At 42.9% G+C, this 22,677-nt stretch overlaps 1 long non-coding RNA gene across 1 annotated transcript in view; it reads right to left on the reverse strand.

The window, feature by feature from the left end:
• Positions 1–15,953: 15,953 nt before the first annotated feature.
• The window catches only part of LOC113958798, a 175,284-nt gene continuing 168,560 nt past the window's right edge, over positions 15,954–22,677 (reverse strand). The window contains exon 4 of the long non-coding RNA XR_003531629.1: positions 15,954–15,969. This is a non-coding gene — a long non-coding RNA (uncharacterized LOC113958798). The remainder of the gene's footprint in view (positions 15,970–22,677) is intronic.

A 22,677-nucleotide genomic window follows, 5' to 3' on the forward strand; every position in this document is an offset into this window, starting at 1 on the left:
TTTTTGCTCAAGGACCTGGTTCCACCTGGTGGGTAATGCAAAAAGATGGGGAGACACGTTGTGTAGTACCAGGGGACCTAATTTTGAGTGAGAATGGTCTGTAATGTGTCATTGTATATATATATATATAAGTGTATATAGTTTTAAGGAGACATAGTTTTTAAGGGGGTTAATTTGGGCATGACATGGATGGCATAGAATAAGGGGTGGATAATGTCCTAGTTAGAACAACTGGGACTGATTCATCACTGGATGGGTGTAGTCCAAACCTGTGTATTCTATAGCCTTCCATGCCATTTCCCAGAAAACTGTTGTCTGTAGAGACCTGCGAGGTGGGGGGATGTTCCTGTCCTCATGCCCTTTTATGGAATTCCCCACTCTGAGGGAAGGACTGAGCATCCTTTTATGGAATTCCCTACTTTCAGGGAAGGACTGAGCATCCTTTTATGGAATTCCCTGCTCTGAGGGAGGGACTGAGCATTCCTGCCTGAGCTGGAGAATATATAAACCTGGAGTTTTGGAACCTTTCCACCACTCTTGGGTTCCCGGGGAGGACTGCAGTTTACCGCTCTCAGCCAAACTGAGACCACCACCCTCAGCTGGACTGCAATCACCACTTTTGGTCGGACTGCAGCAACTCTCCCACTGGCAGGTTTTTCCCCTCTCCCTTTGCTTTGGACTGGGGGGGGGGACCCAGGGAGCAACACTTTGTTTGTGCCCTGGGGTGCTGGGTTGTACATTTGGGCTTTGTGGGTTAGGGTCGGTTGCTTGTCTGTGTGGTTGTACTTATTGTATTATTTTATTAAATTGTTATTCTGACTTGCAATCTCTCTTTTGAGTTGGGTTGGTTTCCCCTACTGATTAACTTTTAAACCAGCACAAGGTAGTTGTGTTCGTGTGTATAATGTATTATGATATTTATTTGTACAGTCATTGTAATATATATTCCCTTTCCCCCATTCTGAGTCTGGCGTGTTTTGTCTGGAAAACCCATCTCATATTAGGTTGAGATGTGACAGGGGGTTAGGACTAGGAAATTAAGATTTTGGAGAATCTCAAACCATTACACCCTTGTTGTTGATTGGTCTCCATGTTCTTAATATTTGTAAGGCCAACACCTTTGTTACAAACAGTCCCAGAAAAAGGGGAGGGAGGTAACCCAGGTTCTTATCAATAATTCCCTTGGGGTGGATTAGAGTGAAAAGACACTGACTAATCAGTGTCTGAAAACATATATAGGTAGGGTTTATTTTAACAATTTTGTTTTAACAGGTATGTTAGCATTTTGGTTGTCATCTATATCATCTATCATAGGGATAACCCCTGGGGGGAAAATGCATAAGGGAGAGAAAGGAAAGACAGGATAAGGCTAAAGGAGAGAAAGGAAAGACAGGATAAGGTTAAGGGAGAGTAAGGGAAAGAAAAACTTAGAGTGGAAAGATATATATGGTCACCGCCCATGGGGTCCAGCGATGAAACTTGGTAGTTGCAGCTTCCATGTCTGTCATTTGAAGTGGTGACCTTGATCTGTTGGGGGTGAAGGAGGGAAGCTCCCACACTCAAAGAAGTTATGAGTTAGTATATCCATGGTTAGTGTCACAGCCCATGCCACGAGCCTCCAACATCTCCTGGGTCTGTGCTAGATTTCCGTGAGGGGCCTGGTTCCCACCTTTCAAGATTGGCAGAGAGGGGGATGGGTTTTGATGGGCCATCAGAGGTATAATGCAAAAGTCCTGCAGAAGCCTGCAAAAGTCCCTTGGCAATCCTAGAATGCATATATCATTAACCGTTTCAGTCTCTGACAGCCTTCGGTATCAATTGTTTACCCTGTTTTGTTAACGAATTATCCCCTCTATTTTCTGCTCCACTGTTGTTAATTGTTTCTCATTCTTATGGTGAGAAGGACATTCTTTCTGGCAATAATTGAGTTACTGGTAAGAGGGGAAACATTTTAGATGCCTCAGGCAAAAGTTCTACTTTTCAGGTCTCTTCATCTGCTAATCTATTACCAATCACTTCTGCAGAATATTCTGTTTGATCCCTGTCTCACTTTAAGGAGACTGAAGTGTTTTACTAAGGAGGATGAGTTATGAGGTAGACCAAACTCTTCTCTCTCAGCAATTGTAAATCCAAAATTAAGAGGTTCCAATCGAGGAATCATGGAAAAAGGAAGAAATAACAACCCTTTATTAAAGGACATATCATCATCATGGCTAGGCTTCGCTAATAAAGATTTGGGAAGGACTCTACCCATATTTGCTACAAGTGCGCTGGTGGCTAAAGGATATATGTATATTGGCAAAAACAGCAAAAGAACACAAAAACAACTAAATGATAATTCTGTACCCAAAAGTCTCCTTCAAAAAGGAAACAGTTTGATACTTCCCTGTCCTCTAGTGTGATTCGAATCACAGTTGGCAGGGGGTGCTGTTGGATCACTGGAGGAGCAGAGCCTGCAGTGCTCAGTGTTGGTTGGCAGGGGGCACTGTTGGATCACTGGAGGAGCAGAGCCTGCAGTGCTTGGTGTTGGGCTCTGGCGGTCGCCACATGGGGGCCCCGGATCTCAGGAGAAGCCAACAATGGAAATTTCCCCCCCCCCACACTGAGGAGGGGAAGGGGAAAAGGGGAAAGAAGGGTTAATTCTTTCCCAGTAAACTCACGTTGTCTGCGGCTGGCTGTAGTCAAGACTTGTCCCTTTGGTCATTGAGCACAAACTCTCCGGTGAAAACTGAGCAGATTCTGGCTGGAGACAGAGCACTGCGTAGGTAAGCCGAGGCCGGAGAGCCGCCAGATGACCAGGTCGAGAGTAAAACAGCCTCAGAGCTTTTCCAACACAAACACACACCTTGCCTCCGTTAAGGCAGAAAGTGAAGTGCTGCTTTCCAAGGAAAGGAGGGGAAAAAAACCTCACCACCCCACCCCCCCAGCCCCAGAGAGGGTTATCAGGCTGGAATGTAGTTCTGCCAACCGACTCCTTTGTGTAGGTAATCACCCAAGGCAGAAAACTGTCCTCCCCATTCAACATCCCTCCCCCATATGCAGTAGGGGAAAGAAAAATTCCCATTTGGTTTTTTAGAACAAGTAAACCCATGACAATGTCCTTTAACATGTACCACTGCTGTTTGTTGAGGTAAATCCATGGCTTTCAAAAGTCTCTTAATCAAATTCTCATGTACTAGTGCCTTACCTCTACAGGTTAATAATCCCCTTTCTTCCCATAATTTCCCAAACACATGTACTTCTTCATAGGCATATTAGCATTAACTACTTTTCCCTGGTATATTTCACAAGTTCGTATCAGAACAAATAGTTCAGTTGTTTGTGCTGACCAGATAGAAAGTAATCTACTACACTCTTTTAACTGTTCTCCTTCAATTATAGCATAAGTTTCCCTTCTATTACCCGTGAGATTCCATCAATAAACACATTCTGTCCTCCAGATAGTGGACCATCTGTTAGGTCACTTCTAGCTCATGTTTTAAGATCTATTACTTGAATGCAATCATGAACTATTTCACTTTCAGGGTTTTGTTCATCCCTGTATAAACAGGAAGCTGAATTAAAATTTTTCCTACCTTTGATTTCTGAATCATCTTGCTCCATTAGACAGGTTTCATACTGTAACAATTTTGCATTAGTCATCCATTTAGAGGTTTTTTCTGTTAATAATGCTTTAACTTGGTGTGGGACTCTAACTACTAAATGTCCTCTGTTAGCTTTCTAGCCTCAAGCACCATTTGATCTGTGGTTGTACAACTTTGAAGGCAATGTGGCCATCCCCTAACTACTGGGTCTAGTAATTTAGAGAAATAGGTCACTGGCCTATGAGAGCCACCATGATCTTGTATTAATACTCCTTATGCATGTCCCTGGTTAACATCTACATATAATTCAAATTCTTTGTTCAGAAGGAGCTTGAATTAATTCATTCTTTAGTTGCTGAAAACTTCTTTTCCCTTCAGGGATTTTCTGGATTTTCTTGAGTCAACAAATCATACAGTGGTCTGGTTATTATTGAAAAATCCTCTATCCAAGTCCTACAAAATTCCACTATTCCTAGAAATTGATGCAATTCTTTCTTTGTTTTTGGTAGAGGAATTTCCAAGATTCCTTTAACCCTTTCTGGATCTATACTTCGTGATCCACACTTTATAATATGTCCTAAATACTTAACTTCTGTCTCTACCATTTGAGCTTTCTTTTCAGAAATTCTTAGTCCTTTTTCAACTAGAAAGTTAAGTAATTTCACAGTAGCATCTTCTACTTGTTCTCTATCCTCCCCTGAGATAAGTAAATAATCTACATACTGTAATAACCTTACTTGCGGAGGTAATGAGAATTCATTTAAAAGATTTTGTAAAACTTGTCCAAATAAAACAGGGGATTCAGTATATCCTTGTGGCAGAACAGTCCAAGTTGCTGTTTAATTACTTCCCCTCCTTCTTCTTGTTCCCACTCAAAGGCAAAATATGGTTTACTATTGTCAGTAATTGGACAACTCCAAAATGCATCCTTCAAATCTAACACAGAATAATAACAGTGAGAAGAGGGAATTTGATTCAGAAAACTATGAGAATCAGGAACTGTAGGGTGTCTAGGCTTAACTATTTCATTGATTATTCTTAAATCTTGGACCATTTGGTAAGTTCCATCTGGTTTCCTTACTGGTAAAATTGGGGTGTTATAAGGAGACATACATGGTTCTAACAGGACAGTTTGTAATAAAGATTGGATTATAGCTTTTAACCCTTCTTCTCCTTCCTTTGAAATAGGGTACTGCTTCTTGGATACAATCTGACCCGGATGCCTTAAAGTAATCTGTATTGGTTCTATATTTAATTTTCCATATTTCCCAGGTACTGCCCACACATTGGAGTTTACTTTTTCATAAGCCCCTGATGATAGCTTGTGGAGTGTAATGATTGTATTCGCTTTGATTTTATCCTTTACAATATTAATTTGCATACCCACTTTTGCCATCAAATCCCTCCCCAGCAGATTACAATCCCAATTTGGAACTAACAAAAAATCATGCATTTCAAATTTATTTCCTATGTCTACTAGTATAGGTTCCAGTATATGTACTTTCTCACCCTTCCCACTTACCCCTTGAATAGTTAAAATTCCTTTTTATAACCAACTTCCTTAGGCATAAAATTCAATGTAGAGCTCGAAGCCCCAGTATCCACTAAGAACTGCACTTCCTCTCGATCAGGGCCCACTAGGCAATTTATCAAGGGTTCCATGATGGTGGGCCCCTTACACCCCTAGCAATCCATTTCCATTAAAAGGTGGATCTCCTCCTCTTCAGGGTCTGTCTGATTCTGTGGACATTCTCTTTTCCAATGTCCCTCTTTATTACAGATCACACATTGGTTCCTCCCTAACTTAGGTTGTACTTGAGTTTGGTTAGGAGAGGGAGGGGTATTATGAAAGGATCTGGGGGTCCAGTCTCTCCCTCTTGCTCCCCTTTGTCCTCTCATCCCCCCTCGTTTAGGTTGAAGGATCTGGGCCATTACCTTAGCCTTTGTTCTTGCTTTGTCCTTGTCCCTTTTTACATAAACTTGTTGTGCTTTTCTTATTAGATCTTCTAACGATTTATTCTGCTATTCTTCCTCCTTTTGAACCCTTCGTCTTATATCAGGCCATGACTGAGTGACAAATTGTACCTTCAATAAAATTTTAAATGCAGGGTTGTTGGGGTCTAACCCCCTCTGCTTTCTCAAGGCGTCCCTAAGCCTTTCTAACCACTGGGTGGGGCTCTCATCTTTCTCTTGTTTGTAATATCATTTGCTTTTCCTGTAATCCAAAAAGAATTCCTAGCTAGAAATCCCAATCTTTCCAAGTGTGATCTGCGTTCCCTAAATATTCATCTGTTCTCTCCCCTACTCCTATGGGATCCTCTAAATAAGATGGAGGATCAATCTCTTTCTTCAATCCTCTTATATCCTTGGCCCCCTAACAGGACCTGCCTCAGTGGCATTTGCAAAACTCTTTCTCTAGTAGCATACTGTGTTCCTGCACTTGTCCTTGAGGGAGACAGGATTGAATTTATTCCCCCTTCCCCCTCCTGCAGCATCAGCAAACCCTTCTCTCTGAGGGGAAACTGACCCCCACACACACAGTTCACAAGCATTCCTCTTCAGCAGGAAACCGACCCCCCCTCTGTTCCCCTTCCTGTGAACTATTTTGTGGTTCTGATTGTCTGTCTCCTAGATAAGGTGGAAGCAACACCTGCAACGCATCCCACTTTAAATCTTTTTCCCTCTCTCTCTCACCTTCTCCCGAATTTTCTTTTTCCCTCATAGTATATAATTTCATAGAAGTCTGCCTTAATCACATATCGCCTCAACTCCTCTCAGTTACTTCCTTGCCACTCTCATTCAAAAAGACACACAGGGTCCGAATAAGATTCTCTTCATGAGACCCAAAATGCAACCACCTAAACCCACAAGGTAGTGAGTACTTTGACTAGCAAAAATAGCAATATGTTACCATTAAATCCTTAGTCACACCTTTTGGTGGATTTATACTGCCCCAAAATTCCAGCATTTTACCCAAGGGACTTTCAGGGGGTATACAAGGGTCGTCACCCTTTTTACCAGATCCCTTACTTGGTTTTTTGCCCTCCTTTTACTTCCCCCAGCTCCCATTATTACTCACTGATGAGAAGTCTCAGTCCTTTCCCTGTGGACTCCTTTCCAAATCAAAACGAATGTTCCTTCACCCTATTCTTCCCCTCTCATCTGTCTCTGGATGGTCTTGGAAACTCAATCAGTTGTCCGATTTTGACCACTAATGAAAGGAGGTGATCACCAAAACTGTTGGTGTGGCACCTTCAGCTTCATTCACCAACTACTGCCCTCAGAGGGTGGAGTCAATCCCGCAATGAGCCCCCATTAATTCTGAAAAGTAATTCTGATATTAAGAGCCTCAAAAATAGCCAAGAGACAGAGGAGCTAACTAAAATTTTTATTTGAATAAAAGGGAGAGTTCATTGGGCAATCCCCAATGAGGTCTCTCAACTTAATGGAGGTCACAGCCTCTTTTATCCCTTCTGCCTGAAACGCAGGTCCCTCCCCATTTCTCTGTTGGCTGAGATATGCTGGGTTACTGGATCCGAATCTCACTGAATTATTGATATGGGTCAGAACCAACTCACTGTGTGTTTGTGTGTGTGTGTGTAAGGACTGGACCTAGACCTGCAGGTACATGGTAAGGTCTGCCTTATCACATAAAGCCTGCTGAGAGCACATAGCTTGCAACTAAGAGGTCCAGGTCCTTGAGAGCACATGGCAGAGCTGGAAGGCCTGTAGCCAACATGGTTGAGCCCATGCAAAGCACATGGCAGAGCTGAAGGCCATGCAGCCAGGCTGTTAGTCAAGGCAGACCTGCCTGGTAGCTCGCCCACACCACACCCCTGGAGCCTGTGACTGGCTACAGCACACCTCACTCTGGCCTGAAAGGCACTGACTGGATATCCTGCCTGGGAGGGAAAACCAAACTGTATAAATACATGAGACTCCATGTGAGTACTGGTTCTCCCTTTTCTCCTGCTGTTTGCACCACATGAATCATTCAATCTTGTTGGTAACCATTTTTTCCTTTCCTCTCTCTCCTCTCTTTCTTGTCTCTTTCTGTAGTGGGTTGGTTTTTTGGATTTTTTTAGACCTTCCTTAGCAACGGGGTCAGAAATCTAAGGAAGTATTCCATATCATCCCTTTCCATAACCCAACATATAAAAGGAACAGATAAGAGGCCTTCACTCTCTTCTCTCTTCCGGTGGCTGAAGGCGACAGGTCTCTCCGTAGACGGGCTTTGTTTGTATAGGCCAGGGCCTGCTACTCAGATCTGCTGTTATCTCCGGTCTCTCCAGGAGGCGTGGGGGAGTTGGCTGCTGCCTCGCACAGTTCTGCTGTCCCATTCAGGGAAGTATTTAATTTGGTTTTATACTTATCCGCTAGTTCTCTATTAACAGGTATATTTGGAGGATATTTGTTTTTAGTTCTTTTATCCCTGTTTCCCCTTCCCTTTTCCCTTTTCCCCCCTCAGGAGCTCCCTATCGTGTGTACAATATATTCAAATTGTAAATATATGTAATATATATATATTTGATAGAATTCCATTTGTTCGAGCTTCTTTTTTTTTTCCTGTGATTCGTTTTTTTCCCTCGCTTGGGGAGAGTGGGAGGGGGGAGGAGACAGACTGGACTTGGTGGGAGAGCCAGGTCAAACTGATACACACATTCTTTTTGGGGGTTCATCTGGGATATTTTGGTTAAGTCTGGCCTGTTTTGAAAATATTGTCTGGGAAGACAGCCAAGCTCGGTGTTATTTTGTAAACAAATCTACTGTTTTGGGAACAAGTCCGGGAACACTGCCAGGGTCTGGGAAGACTGCCAAGCACAGTCTTTGCTTACAAAACAACTACCCAAGAAAGCTTTGTTTATATAAACAAGGGTTTGTTTTAGAAACAAGGAGAAAGGAAACCAATAACAATGACCATTTCATTAATTTTTCTTGTGATTTTAGCCATCTTTATACCTGTTTTAGGCTACCCTATAGGAAGACGTCCAGACCTAGAGGATGGATGGAATGAATTGCTTCCTTTCCTTAATTTCAACATCCACGGTCTACAAGCCAGTTTCCTTAATGGTGGCATTCAAGGTTTGATAGCAAAGACTCCTAAGATCAGTTCTAACCCATACCTAAATTGTTTAGCGGCAACGATACTAGTGGTGAAGGCAGTGAAAATATTACTTAAAATTGGAAAGGTGGTGCTGCATTGGTCCCCTTGTTGTAAGAAAGGCTGAACCTCGAAAGGGATCGCTAGAGCTTTGGGAAGGGGCTTGGAAAGGCCAGTCTTTGGATGGCAAGGAGCATGGGTGGATTTTGGTAAACTGGTAGGATGTGTGACACCTCCCATTACTTGAGACTTTACGCCAGAACAAGTGTTCGACCCTGATGAGATGACACGTTGTTTAAGGGAGGGGTGTCTTTCATATGAAGACCCAAACATGCAATTCTTTACTTTGTACTGGGGTTTGGCTAGTGCTTATCGAGCAGCCATAGATCACTCTCAGAAAGTTAAGGTCGAGACAGAAACACAAACCACGCCACCTGAAACCAGTGATGTCCCTATTAGGTCCACAGAAGTCGGGGTCCAAACACAAAGTCAATGCCATTTCTACTAAGTCCACTAGAACTGGGACTCAAGCTAAAAACCAGAAAGTCATTGTTGCCCCTATAAAGAAGAAGAAGACATGGGTAAGGGAGATTGTGGAACTTACAGACCCAGCTCCGCGACTGGAACGCACAGAAGAAGAAGAAGAAAGAGGAGAAGAAGAAGAAGGAGCAGAAGGACCTATCCTGTCCACGCAGGAAGTAGCAGATGAAGGAGCGGCAGCAATGGATGAAGGAGAGGCAACAACGGATGAAGGAGCGACTGCGAGAGAGGAAGAAGCAGCTGTGACAGAGGAAGGAGCAACTGCAAGAGAAGAAACAGCTGCCAGAGAGGAAGAAACGGTTGCAGGAGAAGGGGACCACTCAAAAGAACTAAGGGTACCTCCAAAGGAAAGTAGAGCAGTATCAAGAGAAAAAAAGGCAACAGTACAAATGACCCATGGTATATTGTCACTCGATGATTTATATCCTGACTATACATTCAGTGTTTCGAAAGATGCAAAGAAGGGGCCTGTCCTAGTTAGAACAACTGGGACCGATTCATCACTGGATGGGTGTAGCCCAAACCTGTGTATTCTATAGCCTTCCATGCCATTTCCCAGAAAACTGTTGTCAGTAGAGGTCTGCAAGGTGGGGGGATGTTCCTGTCCTCATGCCCTTTTATGGAATTCCCCACTCTGAGGGAAGGACTGAGTATCCTTTTATGGAATTCCCCGCTGTGGGGGAGGGACTGAGCATTCCTGCCTGAGCTGGAGAATATATAAACCTGGAGTTTCAGAACCTTACCACCACTCGTGGGATCCAGGGGAGGACTGCAGCTCACCACTCTCAGCCAGACTGCAGCTCACTGCTCTCAACCGGACTGAGACCACCACCCTCGATTGGACTGCAATCACCACTTTTGGCTGGACTGCAGCAGCTCTCCCACCGGCAGGTTTTTCCCCTCTCCCTTTACTTTGGACTCTGGGGGGGCCCAGGGAGCACCACTTTGTTTGTGCCCCGGGGTGCTGGGTTGTACATTTGGGCTTTGTGGGTTAGGACCGGTTGCTTGTCTGTGTGGTCGTACTTATTGTATTATTTTATTAAATTGTTATTCTGACTTGTAATCTCTCTTTTGAGTTGGGTTGGTTTCCCCTACTGATTAACTTTTAAACCAGCACAGGGTCAAACATTCCCCTCAACCTGAGGGAGAATTATCCCTACCCCTCCAGACTCAACCTTCTCTTAGAGGCGTGGATGATTGGGTGAGGCCCTTATCTCGGCACCCAAAAGACTATTCGCTACCTTCACCCGTTGGGTATGGTGAACAATGTAGAAGTCCATCCCCATGGCGTGAACGACATAGAAGTCCGTCTCCACAGCGTGAACGACGTAGAAGCTCATCCCCACGGCATGCCCAGTCCCCACCTCCACGTGAGAGATACAGAGAGGAGGCGCGAGCGGTTCCACGTAAGAGCGGAAGAGTAAAGAGGGAAGTGGAAAAGATTCTACATGGGAGAGATGGACAGGAAATAATGCAAGAAAGCGAAATTACACAATCACTGACCACAAGAGAGCTTCGAGATTTACTAAGAGATTACATTCGCTTGCCTGGTGAACAAATCCTCACCTGGTTGGGGCTAATAGTCACATGACTGAAGGTCATGAAGCACAACAATTGGGATCCATTGCCCGAGACTGTGATAGAACAAGAAATGGGAAAAGAGAGAATGGCTTCCAGTCTTTGGCTCCGAATCCTCCACACCTGTGAGGGCGAGATACCCATTCAAGGAGTCTCTGACGAGTTCTCCAAGAAAGTGGAACACTGCCGAAAAAGGCATCCAATACCTACGGGAATTGGTCATGCTGGAGATCATCTATTCTGATCCATTCTATTATGACATCCAAGTTCCCGAGAGTGTTCCCTGCACGCAGTCCATGTAGAAAAAGGTAATTAAAGGTGCCCCTAAATCATATACCTACTGCTTGATAACTGCATATCATCCAAAGATAGATGAACCAAGCATGGACACCATGTGTTCTTGGATAAGGAGCATAGAGGAAAATCTGGAAGACTCCTCCGATCCCCTATACTGACCCACCTACGATAGGGAAAGAATGGAGAGAGATTATGAATACTCCAGATATGAGGATGATCCTAGAGACAGAGATAACAGAAGGTATAGAGATTACAGAGAAAGGTCAATGGAACGATCATGGCGCAATCAACGAAGACGACCTCGACCTCGACCTCGATCCTGGTCTCGATCTTGCTCACGATCTCCGTCATTTACACATCGAAGGCAAGAAAACCCTTTTGTTCGAGCTTCTTTTGTTTTTTTTTCCTGTGATTTGGTTTTTTCCCTCGCTTGGGGAGAGTGGGAGGGGGGAGGAGACAGCCTGGACTTGGCGGGAGAACCAGGTCAAACTGATACACACATTCTTATTGGCATCGAACCTGTGACCTTGGTGTTATCAGCACCAAGCACTAACCAACTGAGTTAACCGGCTCTTTTAATCTGTTTTCTTCTTTTACTCTTTTCCTTCTCTTGTGAGTAACTTAAAACCAATGAATTGTGTTTTACTAAAACTGGTGTATTGATTGTTTGTGATGGGTGGGTTTTTTTCCATGGAATGAGTTTTTGTGCTGTTTTAGTAAAATATTTTTTCTTGGTTGTAAAACCTTTTGCCAAAATATTTTATTTTTTCTCACTAAATTAAAAGAATTTCTCTTAGAGAAGAGTGTGTGACTCTTTCTCCGGACACAAATTCGAGGTTATAAGAAACCAAAAGGCTTTTAAAAAGTCTTAAATAAAATGCAACCGCTCTGGGCAGCTTATGGTTTATAATCTGGAGTGAAACACACACCTCCTACATGTCCCCCTTTACATGGTCATTAGGGGCTTTGAGGGTCCCCAACATTTTCAAAATTGAGGTTACTGCATATTTATCCCTTGCTGCTAATTGGTCTCTGTGTTCTGGGCACAGTATTATCTTATGCTGGGTAACTCACCACAGTCCTTTTTTCTAAAGGACTAAACAACAAAACCCCAAACAGTAGACCAACTTCATCATGCTTTAAGGGAGAAAGTTCTATCCTACATAGCTCTACTGCTTGTGTTTTATGTAGAGGTACTACTGTAAAATGGTACCTTCTCTGAGGATATTTCTGCTGTTGGGGAGATCCTGTTCCATACATAAAACACACTTGAAAAAGCCATTTCATATCTGTAAATACATCAAAATTAACCCTTTTATTGAGGCATCTATGGTGAGGAAGAGAGACACACCTTGCTGAAATACTTATCCTAAGTTATTCATTCATGGAGCAAACTTCCACCTTCCCAATATTCTTACAGGGCCTTCTTCAGCAATACAAGACCCCACACCTGCCATTTGTCCAGCTGTAAGAAGTAACAGCATGCCATGGAAAATTTTCCATCTACTTTGTCATGGTTTTTTTCCATTATGGAAAGAAGAAAAATAAAAAGCAGATGTAGTTTTTGGTAGCAGCACAAACCCAGCTCTCAGCAAAAAGAAGCTTGGTCAATTTGAATCATAAACCTTGGAAAACAAGGACTGACAAACATCTCGTAATCTAAAGAAGCTGGACCCTTGTCCTAAGACTCATTGATGTACAACCCTGGGATTTAGCTGGCACCAGCAGAATTAAAAAAAGGACTTTTTGAGATGATTGTTAAGACCATGTCTGAACCCCTGTAATCCTTCCTTCCCCCATGTAATCCTGCTTGAAGAAAAATTAACTATTTGGAAACTGCAGTAAAAACTTGTGTAACTCCCTAATTAACATAGCTTGTCCCCCTCATTAACATGTCCAGCCCCCGAGGTCCTTAAAATGTGTTCTCATGTTCAATAAAAGATTCCAGTTATACCCCATACTGGAATTGTGTTAGTTTTGTTTTTTAGACCTCCACTGCTTTTAGGTCTGAATTCAAACAAAAAAAGCTAAAGACAATGCCTGAAGTTTAAATCTATTCCTTTGCATTTCCTGTACAGCAAAGCATATAAAAAAAGTTACATTAACTTAATGCAAAAGGAAATAATGAAACCAAAGAGAAAACTTTACAAGCACAAGTTTGCCATGTATTTGCCACACATACTTTATACTGAAACTCTATCTTCATTCTCTTTTGTCTGATTTATGAATATAAGTACACTAACTATACCACACATTGAAAACCTCATGGCATTTATTAAGTGAGCCAATTATTTATATATTCAAGAAGGGGATAATCAATAACAATCAAGAAGGAAGCTCATCTATTATCCTACAGAGTAAAATATGCTTTGTATATCAGTCTGAAGTGACAAACCTGCTTCTGAATCATTGTGAATTAAAAAAAAATTAGAGCTGAAATAAATTGCCTGTGAAGCTTCAATATTTAGGTTTAGAATATATGTTTATCAAAAACACATTTTCCAAGGGTCAAATACCAGCAAGGTCTTGGAATGTAGTCAGGACTTCTGAATTTCATTACATCATTATACACCACAACCAACCTAATCATCTGACAGTTCATTAACCTTACAGCAACTGGTTAAAAACACCACATGAAGCTTGTTGTTCTTTCTCCAAATTTCAGGTTTAAGTTTGCACAGAATCCTATGGAACCCACTATTGTGCTGCCATAATCCTAGTTAGAGATTTAAGAGACAAGGATAAGTAGTTCTTAGTCACCTAGCTACTTTTGTTTACTCATTTGTTTATATGTTCTTTCTCATACCCTAACTAAAAAGTTCTCCTCATTTGGTAAACTTGTCAGGAACACAGGCAGATTCTTCCTATAACATCATACTTATGTACAAGTTAAACACATATAATTTTAACAGCCAAATGTTTAATAAGGACTAGTATAATGTTAAGTGTCCAAATGCTTCTTGAACTCTGGCAGGCTTGGTTCTGTGACCACTTCCCTGGGGAGTCTGTTCCAGTGCCCAATTACTCTCTGGGTGAAGAACCTTTTCCTGATATCTAACCTAAACCTCCCTGACACAGCTTCATGCCATTCCCTCAGGTCCTGTCACTGATCACCACAGAGAAGAGATGGGTGTCTGCCCCTTTGCTTCCCCTCATGAGGAAGCTATAGACCACTATGAGGTCTCCCCTCAGTCTCCTCCAGGTTGAACAAGCCAAGTGACCTCAGTCATTCCTTGTATGGCTTCCCCTCCAGACTCTTCACCATCCTCATGACTCTCCTTTGGACACTCTCTAATAGCTTTGTATCTTTTCTATATTGTGGTGCCCAAAACTGCACACAGTACTCGAGGTGAGGTTGCACCAGCACAGAGCAGAGCAGGACAGTCACCTCCCTTGACTAGTTGGTGATGCTGTGCCTGATGCACCCCAGGACAAATTTGGCCCTCCTTGGCTGCCAGGGCACACTGCAGATTCATATTCAACTTGCCATCATCCAGGACCCACAGGTCCCTTTCTGCGGCACTGTTCTCCATCCTCTCATTCAGCGGTCTGTACGTATATCCAGAGTTGCCCCATCCCAGGTGCAGAATCCAGCACTTGCCCTTGTTAAACTTCATATGGTTGGTGATTGCCCAGCCTGCTCATTTGTCGAGGTCTTTCTGCAGGGCCTCTCTGCCCTCGAGGGAGTCAACAGCTCCTCCCAGTTTAGTATCATTGGCAAACTTACTTAGTATCCCTTCGAGTTCTGCATCCAGGTAATTTATGAAGGTGTTGAAGAACACTGGGTCTAAGATGGAGCCCTGCAGAACCCCACTAGTGACAGGTTGCCAGTCTGATGTCACCCCATTCACTATTACCCTCTGTACTTGGCCCATGAGCCAGTTGCTCATCCATCACATGACATGTTTATCCAGCTGTGTGCTGGACAGTTTGTCCAGAAGGATCCTGTGAGAGACATTATCGAAAGTTTTGCTAAAATCCATAAAGATTACATCAACTGGTTTCCTTTGATCAACTAGGTGGGTTACCTTGTCATAACCATTTGTCAATTTAGATTTAAGGATCAAACAACCAAAATCCAAAGTGTTCTGCACCAATATTCATATTCTTTTTGCCAAGGGATATTTACCACACTGTTTGCACCAAAATATAAAGATCCATTTATCACACTTTGTCAATACCCACTCTTATTTACCAACCTTTCCCCTCTTTGAAAGTTTAATAAGCCTCAATGGAATTAGTGCTCTTGAATGATTATAGACCTTATGATGCCTTTGAATTTTTAGGATTTTTAGCTTTTTGTAGATTTTAATGTAGTTGTATAGTCTCTCACACTTTAGAATATTAGTTAACACTGACCAAACCTTATTCTCCCATTTCATATAGAATCTTCCAAATTCTATAGGCTTGTTTAGGCTCCTTTTTAAGGTAGAACTGTAGTAAACACCTTCTGTTTAAGAACATTTGCACTCCAGGCCTGAACCACAAGATACCATCATAGTCAAAGCAACCTTCAAGCCCGGAACCTTGGAGAAGCTCCAAAGACAGTACGTGCGGTGAAGAAGAGGAAGATGAGGAAGAAAGGGGTCTTGGGACCCCCGACTCAATTTCTGGGGAGGCATGTTCTCTTAGTTTAACAAGATTACAATGTAGAAATTAAGAAACTTCAGGTGAAAGTGTGGAAAAGGAAGAAAAACCCAGTTTTTTAGTAACAAAATCTGAATAAACCACAAAGGGTACAATCAAAAACTTTCAGAAGAAACAAAAAAAGTCCCAATTCTCCAGGTGGGGGGAAGAAACCCGTGGCATCCCGGGGGGGGGGGGGGAAGGAGGGGGGAAGGTAGGACTGTCCCGGCAGTTCAACAGCTGCTTGTAGCCACGTGCGCCCGCAGCAGTCAGCAGCCGATGGCATCACAGTCAACAATAAAGGAGTCCTTTCTCCCACAGGTAGTCCCAAAAATCGAATACCTCGCTCTGAGATGGGTTGGTCTCTCTCTCTCAGTCGTCCTCTGTGAGGTGTCCCGTGAGGGGAAAAAAAACTTCCTCTCAGGAAAAGAAAAGGAGGCAGTTGAAACTGGGCTCTCCACTCTGTCCGGTCCGTGGACCAAACCCAAAAGCCCCCGAAAAAAAAGACTCCCCAACTCCCCCATCTGTCCCTGCGGCAATCGTGTTTCCTGAAAGCACTCCCCCTCCCCCTGCTCCCACTCTGTCCAGCGCATGTGGTTTTGCGTCATCCCCCCCCCATACTGGAAGAAACAGATTGGGGGGGGAGCATTGGGAAAAAATTCCAACATCTCTTTTCAAACCTATGACACGTGCCCGGGGGGCATATCTGGGGGTGGGTGGTTCTTGGATCGGACCATAAATTGTGGAATCCCTGGACACGGGGGCATGTGCCTTGTTTGTACTCCTGTGGCCAGAGGGCCTTCGTTAAAGACCTGTTCTATTATCTCTACTAAATTTGCCTGGTGAGTCTTTTTTTTGGCTCCCGATTTCTAGGCAACAACAGAATAAAGCTGTCTCAGTTTAATGAGACTGAAGTGTTTTGCTAAGGAGAATGAGTTATGAGGAAGACCAAACTCCTCCCTCTAAGCAATTGTAAATTCGAAATTAAGAGGTTCCAATTAAGGAAGTATGGAGAAAGAAAACAGTCCTTTATTAAAGGATATATGTGTATTGGCAGAACAACAAAAAAACATCAAAACAACTAAACAATAATCCTGTACCCAAAAATCCCCTTCAAAAAGGGAACAGTTCAGTACTTTTTGCTTTTTGGTGCAATTCTAACCATGATCAGCAGGGAGTGCTGTTGGATCTCTGGAGGAGTAGAGCCTGCAGTTGTTCTGTGGTGGCCGGCAGGGGGCGCTGTTGGGCTCTGGCAGTCTGTGGGCCCTGGTACGCGGGAGAAGTCGAAAATGGAGATCTTCCCCACCACCACCGAGAAGGGGAAGGGGAAAAGGGGAAAAAGGGGGTTCTTCCCACTAGATTCACGCTGTCTGCAGCTGACTGTGGCCAGGAATTCCCCCCTTTTGTTGATGGGCACAAGCTGCTGCCAACACAGGAGCGGAGGAGAGAAAAGGCAACCTCTTCCCCAAAAGGTTCCTCTGCAGGTGGGTCAAGCCTCTACGATGAAGTCCGAGCAGGTCTGGGCTGGGGACAGAACAGGGTGCAGGAAAGCGGAGGCAAACCGGGGCCAGAAGCACCCAGGTGACCAGGTCAAAAACAAAGTGAACCTCAGACCCCTCCAACACACACCTTGCCTGAGTTAGGACAAAAGTGAAGTGCCTCCCATTTCTGAGGAGAGGACAAAAACTCATCACCCCTCCCCACAGTCTTCGGAGGGCCATCAGCTTGGAATGTGGATCTGCTGGTTAGTTCTTCTGTGTGGGTCAATCACCCAAGGCAAACCACCCACTTCCATTCAACATCTCTCTTTTACAATGATGCAGGGGAAAGAAAAAAAAGAATTCACCCTTGGTTTTTTTAGAACAAGTAAACCTATGACAAAAGCTTAGTTTTGAATACAGGTTCACATCCCACCTGTCAAGAATTTACATGATACAGTTAATGATTTTATTGAACAATGAGAGATTTCTCATTCCATACTTTCCTCCTCAGATCTACTGAGTTAAATTAAACAAGTCTTTGTCCAGATTAAAAAATTAAATGAATGCGAGGGAGACCATCAGAATCATTAAGTACTAGTCAACATCATCATCATCATCATCATCATCATCATCACAGCTAGGCTTCGCAAACGAAGATTTGGGGAGGGCTCTACCCACATTTGTTACAACCACGCTGGTGGTTAAAAAGGTCAATACGAGATAGGCACGTCCGGTTGCAAAAAGACAGCAGAAAGACTCCTTATGTGGTATATTCTGCAAGACACAATTCTTTCTGCATTGTCTTTTCTCCTCAAGAGTGATCCTGTGTGCTTTCTCAAAAGCAGCAGCAGTGTTATAGATGGTGTGTCTCCAGACCTCCCGATTGGAGGTCAGAGTAGACCAGTTATGATGATCAATATGGGTGAGGTTGAGATGTTGTTTCAGGGAGTCCTTGTATCTTCTCTTCGGGGTTCCTCTCTTGCGGCAGTCAGTGGCAAGTTCACCATAAAGTACGATCTTAGGGAGGCGGTGGTCCTTCATCCTTGAGACATGTCCTGCCCAGCGCAGCTGTGTTCTCAGCAACATGGCCTCGATACTTGTGACTGTTGCTTGTTCTAGAACAGACGTATTAGTCACATAATCTGACCAGTGGATGTTTAGGATTGTACGGAGTCAGCGTTGATGGAAGCGTTCTAAGAGTCGCAGGTGGTGGTGGTAGATGACCCATGATTTGGATCCATATAAAAGAGTAGACAGCACAATGGCTCTGTAAACACTGATCTTGGTACTTTTCTTCAAGTGTTTATTTCACCAAACTCTTTTATGAAGCTTTCCAAAGGCACTATATGCCTTTGCTAACCTGTTGTCTATCTCCCCGTCAATCTTACCATCCGAGGAGATGAGGTTACCTAGGTAATTAAACTGCTGGACTGATTTGAGCTCTGATTCGCCAATGGTGATATGGGGATGATGGAAGAATTCCTGAGGTGCTGGTTGATAGAGAACTTCAGTCTTCTTTAAGTTGACTTCCAGCCCAAAAATTAAACAAGCCTTTGTCCAGATTAAAAAAGTAAATGAATGCGAGGGAGACCATCAGAATCATTAAGTACTAGTATCAAATAAACAAACAAAAAAACCCACCTGCAAACTGAACAAGCTTTTTATGATGCAATTGCATTGATTTTACTTTAATACAAAAAGGTGGAAAAATTATAATTTTGATGCTATAAAACAGTTCCACAAATAAAAATATAAAATTCATCCTGGCACATGAAGGCCTAGAACATGCCCTTGTTCCCTTATCAGAAGCATATATAGTGGCAGCAGTAATAACTTATCTCTTGAGTGAAAGTACTAGTTGACTGATGGGATGCACATTATACATTTCTGATATTAACTATTATTATGTATTAGTCAGCAGTGAAGATAGCTTCTTTCAAGTCAGTATGTGTTGTGTACTTTTGTTTCTCCTTGGGAAAGGTACGTCTGGCATATGTGAAATTCATATTTGGATACAGACCCTGACAACTCTTCCCAGGCCTTCTGAGGAAGATTTTAACAAAACAATGTAGTCAATATACTGACTGTATTAGAACAGATCAACTGGAAATAACTTCTGTAACTAAAAGAAGAAAAAAACAACCCAATACCCATGAAAGAACACAAACATTTAAAGTTCACTGTTAATATTTCCTTCGTTCCCTTTTAAGCACATTGTTGTTTGCTGACATCTTTTTCTGGTCATCAAGTAGTTACCAGTATTCCAGTTGTTCATGCTTCGCTTTTCTCAACAAGTCATCTTAAAAAAGTCGGTATGTCAAAATAAGAAATAGGAGGAGGTTAGAAAGGTTTAAAAAAAAAAATCTATACAAACCTAGTACTAGCTTTGTACCCCAACCTCCACAGGGCCACTTGTAAGTTACAGCAATAAACCAATGAACTACCACAAAAAGCATTTCCTTCTGTACATGATTTTTATTATTTACATAATACAACAGAGCATAGATGTTGGATAATGTGATTATGTGCAATATCTAAGTATGAACTATCTGCACATGCTTGCATATCTGATAACTAAATTGAAAGAACAAAGGTAAAGCAAAAGCTTGATGCTTTTAATAGTGAACTAAAAAACTAAGATTGAACACTGCAATAAAAATCATAAGTAGCATCTTGTGCACATACACAACTATTTACACATGAGAAGAGGCATTACAACACTCATCTACACTATACTTGATTATATAAAAAAAACCCACAAGTTTCATACATCACAAAAACCCCTTCCATTATAACACAGAAGTGATATTACCAGACAAGCATCAGTAAACTCTACTGTCCTTTCTAGTTATTATACAAAGCTGTAGATAATGGAGTCCATGCAATACACCCAAGAACACTACAGTCCTACACCCAAATACAATTAAAAATTATAAACCAGCCCTCCAAGAGTGGTTCCAGCTCCCACTTAAGACTACAGGAGTCACGTTGGGTATGATTTCCATAGCCAACAACTGTTACATTTAAAACTTTTAATTGAAAAAAAGCTCCCAATATTATTTTGAACCCAGAACACACTGAATTTAAGAAGTACATGAATAATAAACTGCTCAAATACTTCTGCAACTTACACAGATGCATGTGTCACTTGATAGAGTTGTTGTGGTATGTCTAAAAATCCCACACATAGTTTTTCTTTTGTAAGTTAGTCCTGGCACGATATTGTGCTACGCGATGTTATTAGCTATGCAAGGAAAAGCAGACAAGTGTTGCAGGCCAGTTCTTAAGTTTCTAACAGGACATTTCCTTTGGGAAATTATTTTCATTTTCAAGATTCTAAAGTTAATGTTATCTGTTCCAAAATAGATTTCTTCTTACACATCTCTTTTTTCCCCCCATTTTTCTCATTGCAATTGCTAAATGACTTTTTTATTAAATATGACACCAACACTCATCTTACTGGGTGGTAGAGCCTTCTACATGTCTTATATTCTGCTGGAAAACAATGATGTGTGGAAACTAAAAGTAGAATAAGATTTTAAATGGATAGAAGTAGACTGTCAGTCTTTCTGGTAAATCCTTCTCCCAAACAGGCACAGTCTTTGGATAGTGATATACACCTTGAACAGCTCAAAAGGCAGATCTGCTGCAAACACGAAGTATACATCTGTTTGGCACATGTGAACTAGAGCCTGTCTTCTGCTGGGATATCTGCTGGGATATCTGCTGGGAGCTCAATACTGCAGAGAAGAGGCAGTCTAGGAATTTCCTGGAGTGTATAGAGGACAATTTCCTTCATCAACTGGTAAATGAACCTACCAGGGGTAAGGTCCTGTTAGACCTGCTGTTTACAAACAGAGAGGGGTTGATAGGAGATGTAGTGGTTGAAGGTCACCTGGGAAATAGTGACCATGAAATAATAGAATTTTCAATACTCAGAGATTCAAGGAGAAACAACAATAAAACCTCTACGCTGGACTTCCGGAGGGCAGATTTTGACCTATTCAGAAGTCTAGTCCAGAGCATACCCTGGGAAACAACCCTTGAAAACAAGGGGGTCCAGGAGGGATGGATGTGCTTCAAGCAGGAAGTTTTGAGTGCACAGGAACAGGCCGTACCGGTGTGCCGAAAGGCAAGCCGGCGGGGAAGACAACCAGTTTGGTTAAACAGGGAGATTCTGAAGGAAATCAGGGATAAAAAGAGAGTTTACCGACTGTGGAAGAAAGGGTTGGCTACTTACGAAGAATTCAGGAAGACAGCTAGATCATGCAGAAAGAAAATCAGGAATACAAAAGCACAATTTGAAGTTAAATTAGCCACTTCTGTTAGGGATAACAAAAGGTCCTTCTATAAATACATTAATAACAAAAGGAGGGGCAAAGAAAACCTCCATTCTTTGAGGGACTTGGAGGGAAACATAGTTAATAGAGATGAGGAGAAGGTTGAGGTACTTAACACCTACTTTCCCTCAGTTTTTACCAGTAGGACAGGTGGACCTCAAGGCAACTGGCCTCTGGAGCTGGTAGACAGAGATAGGAAACCAAATAGTCCCCTTGTATTCCAGGAGGAAATAGTTAGTGACAGTGACTTACTGAGTCATCTGGATCCTCACAAGTCTATGGGACCAGACGGGATCCATCCTAGGGTAATGAGGGAGCTGGCAGAAGAGCTTGCCAAGTTGCTCTCCATCATCTTCCAACAATCCTGGCTCACTGGGGAGGTCCCATATGACTGGAAGTTGGTAAATATCACCCCAATCCATAAAAAAGGCTGCAAGGTTGACCCTGGTAACTACAGGCCTGTCAGCCTGACCTCAGTGCCTGGCAGAGTTATGGAACAGATTATCCTGTGTGAAATCACACAGCAGCTACAGGATGGACAAGGGATCAGACCCAATCAACATGGGTTTAGGAAGGGCAGGTCCTGTTTGACCAACCTGATCTCCTTTTACGATCAGGTGACCCACCTGGTGGATGAGGGAAAGGCTGTGGATGTGGTCTATCTGGACTTCAGCAAAGCCTTTGACACTGTCTCCCATAGCATACTCCTGGAAAAGTTGGTAGCCCACGGCTTGGACAGGGGCACTCTGTGCTGGGTCAGGAACTGGTTCGAGGGTCGGGCCCAGAGAGTGCTGGTGAACGGAGCTGCATCCAGTTGGCGGTCGGTCACCAGTGGTGTTCCCCAGGGGTCAGTGCTGGGCCCAGTCCTTTTTAACATCTTTATCGATGATTTAGATGAGGGGATTGAGTCCATCATCAGCAAATTTGCAGATGACACCAAGTTGGGAGGGAGTGTCGACATGCCGGAAGGCAGGAGGGTTCTGCAGAGGGATCTAGATAGACTGGAGAGATGGGCTGACTCCAATGGAATGAAGTTCAACAAGGCCAAGTGCCCGGTCCTGCACTTTGGCCACAACAACCCCATGCAGCGCTACAGGTTGGGGACAGAGTGGCTAGAGAGCAGCCAGGCA

The sequence above is a fragment of the Corapipo altera genome, unplaced genomic scaffold (genome assembly GCF_003945725.1).
Source record: "Corapipo altera isolate COAL_440 unplaced genomic scaffold, ASM394572v1 61242, whole genome shotgun sequence".
NCBI lineage: Eukaryota > Metazoa > Chordata > Aves > Passeriformes > Pipridae > Corapipo > Corapipo altera.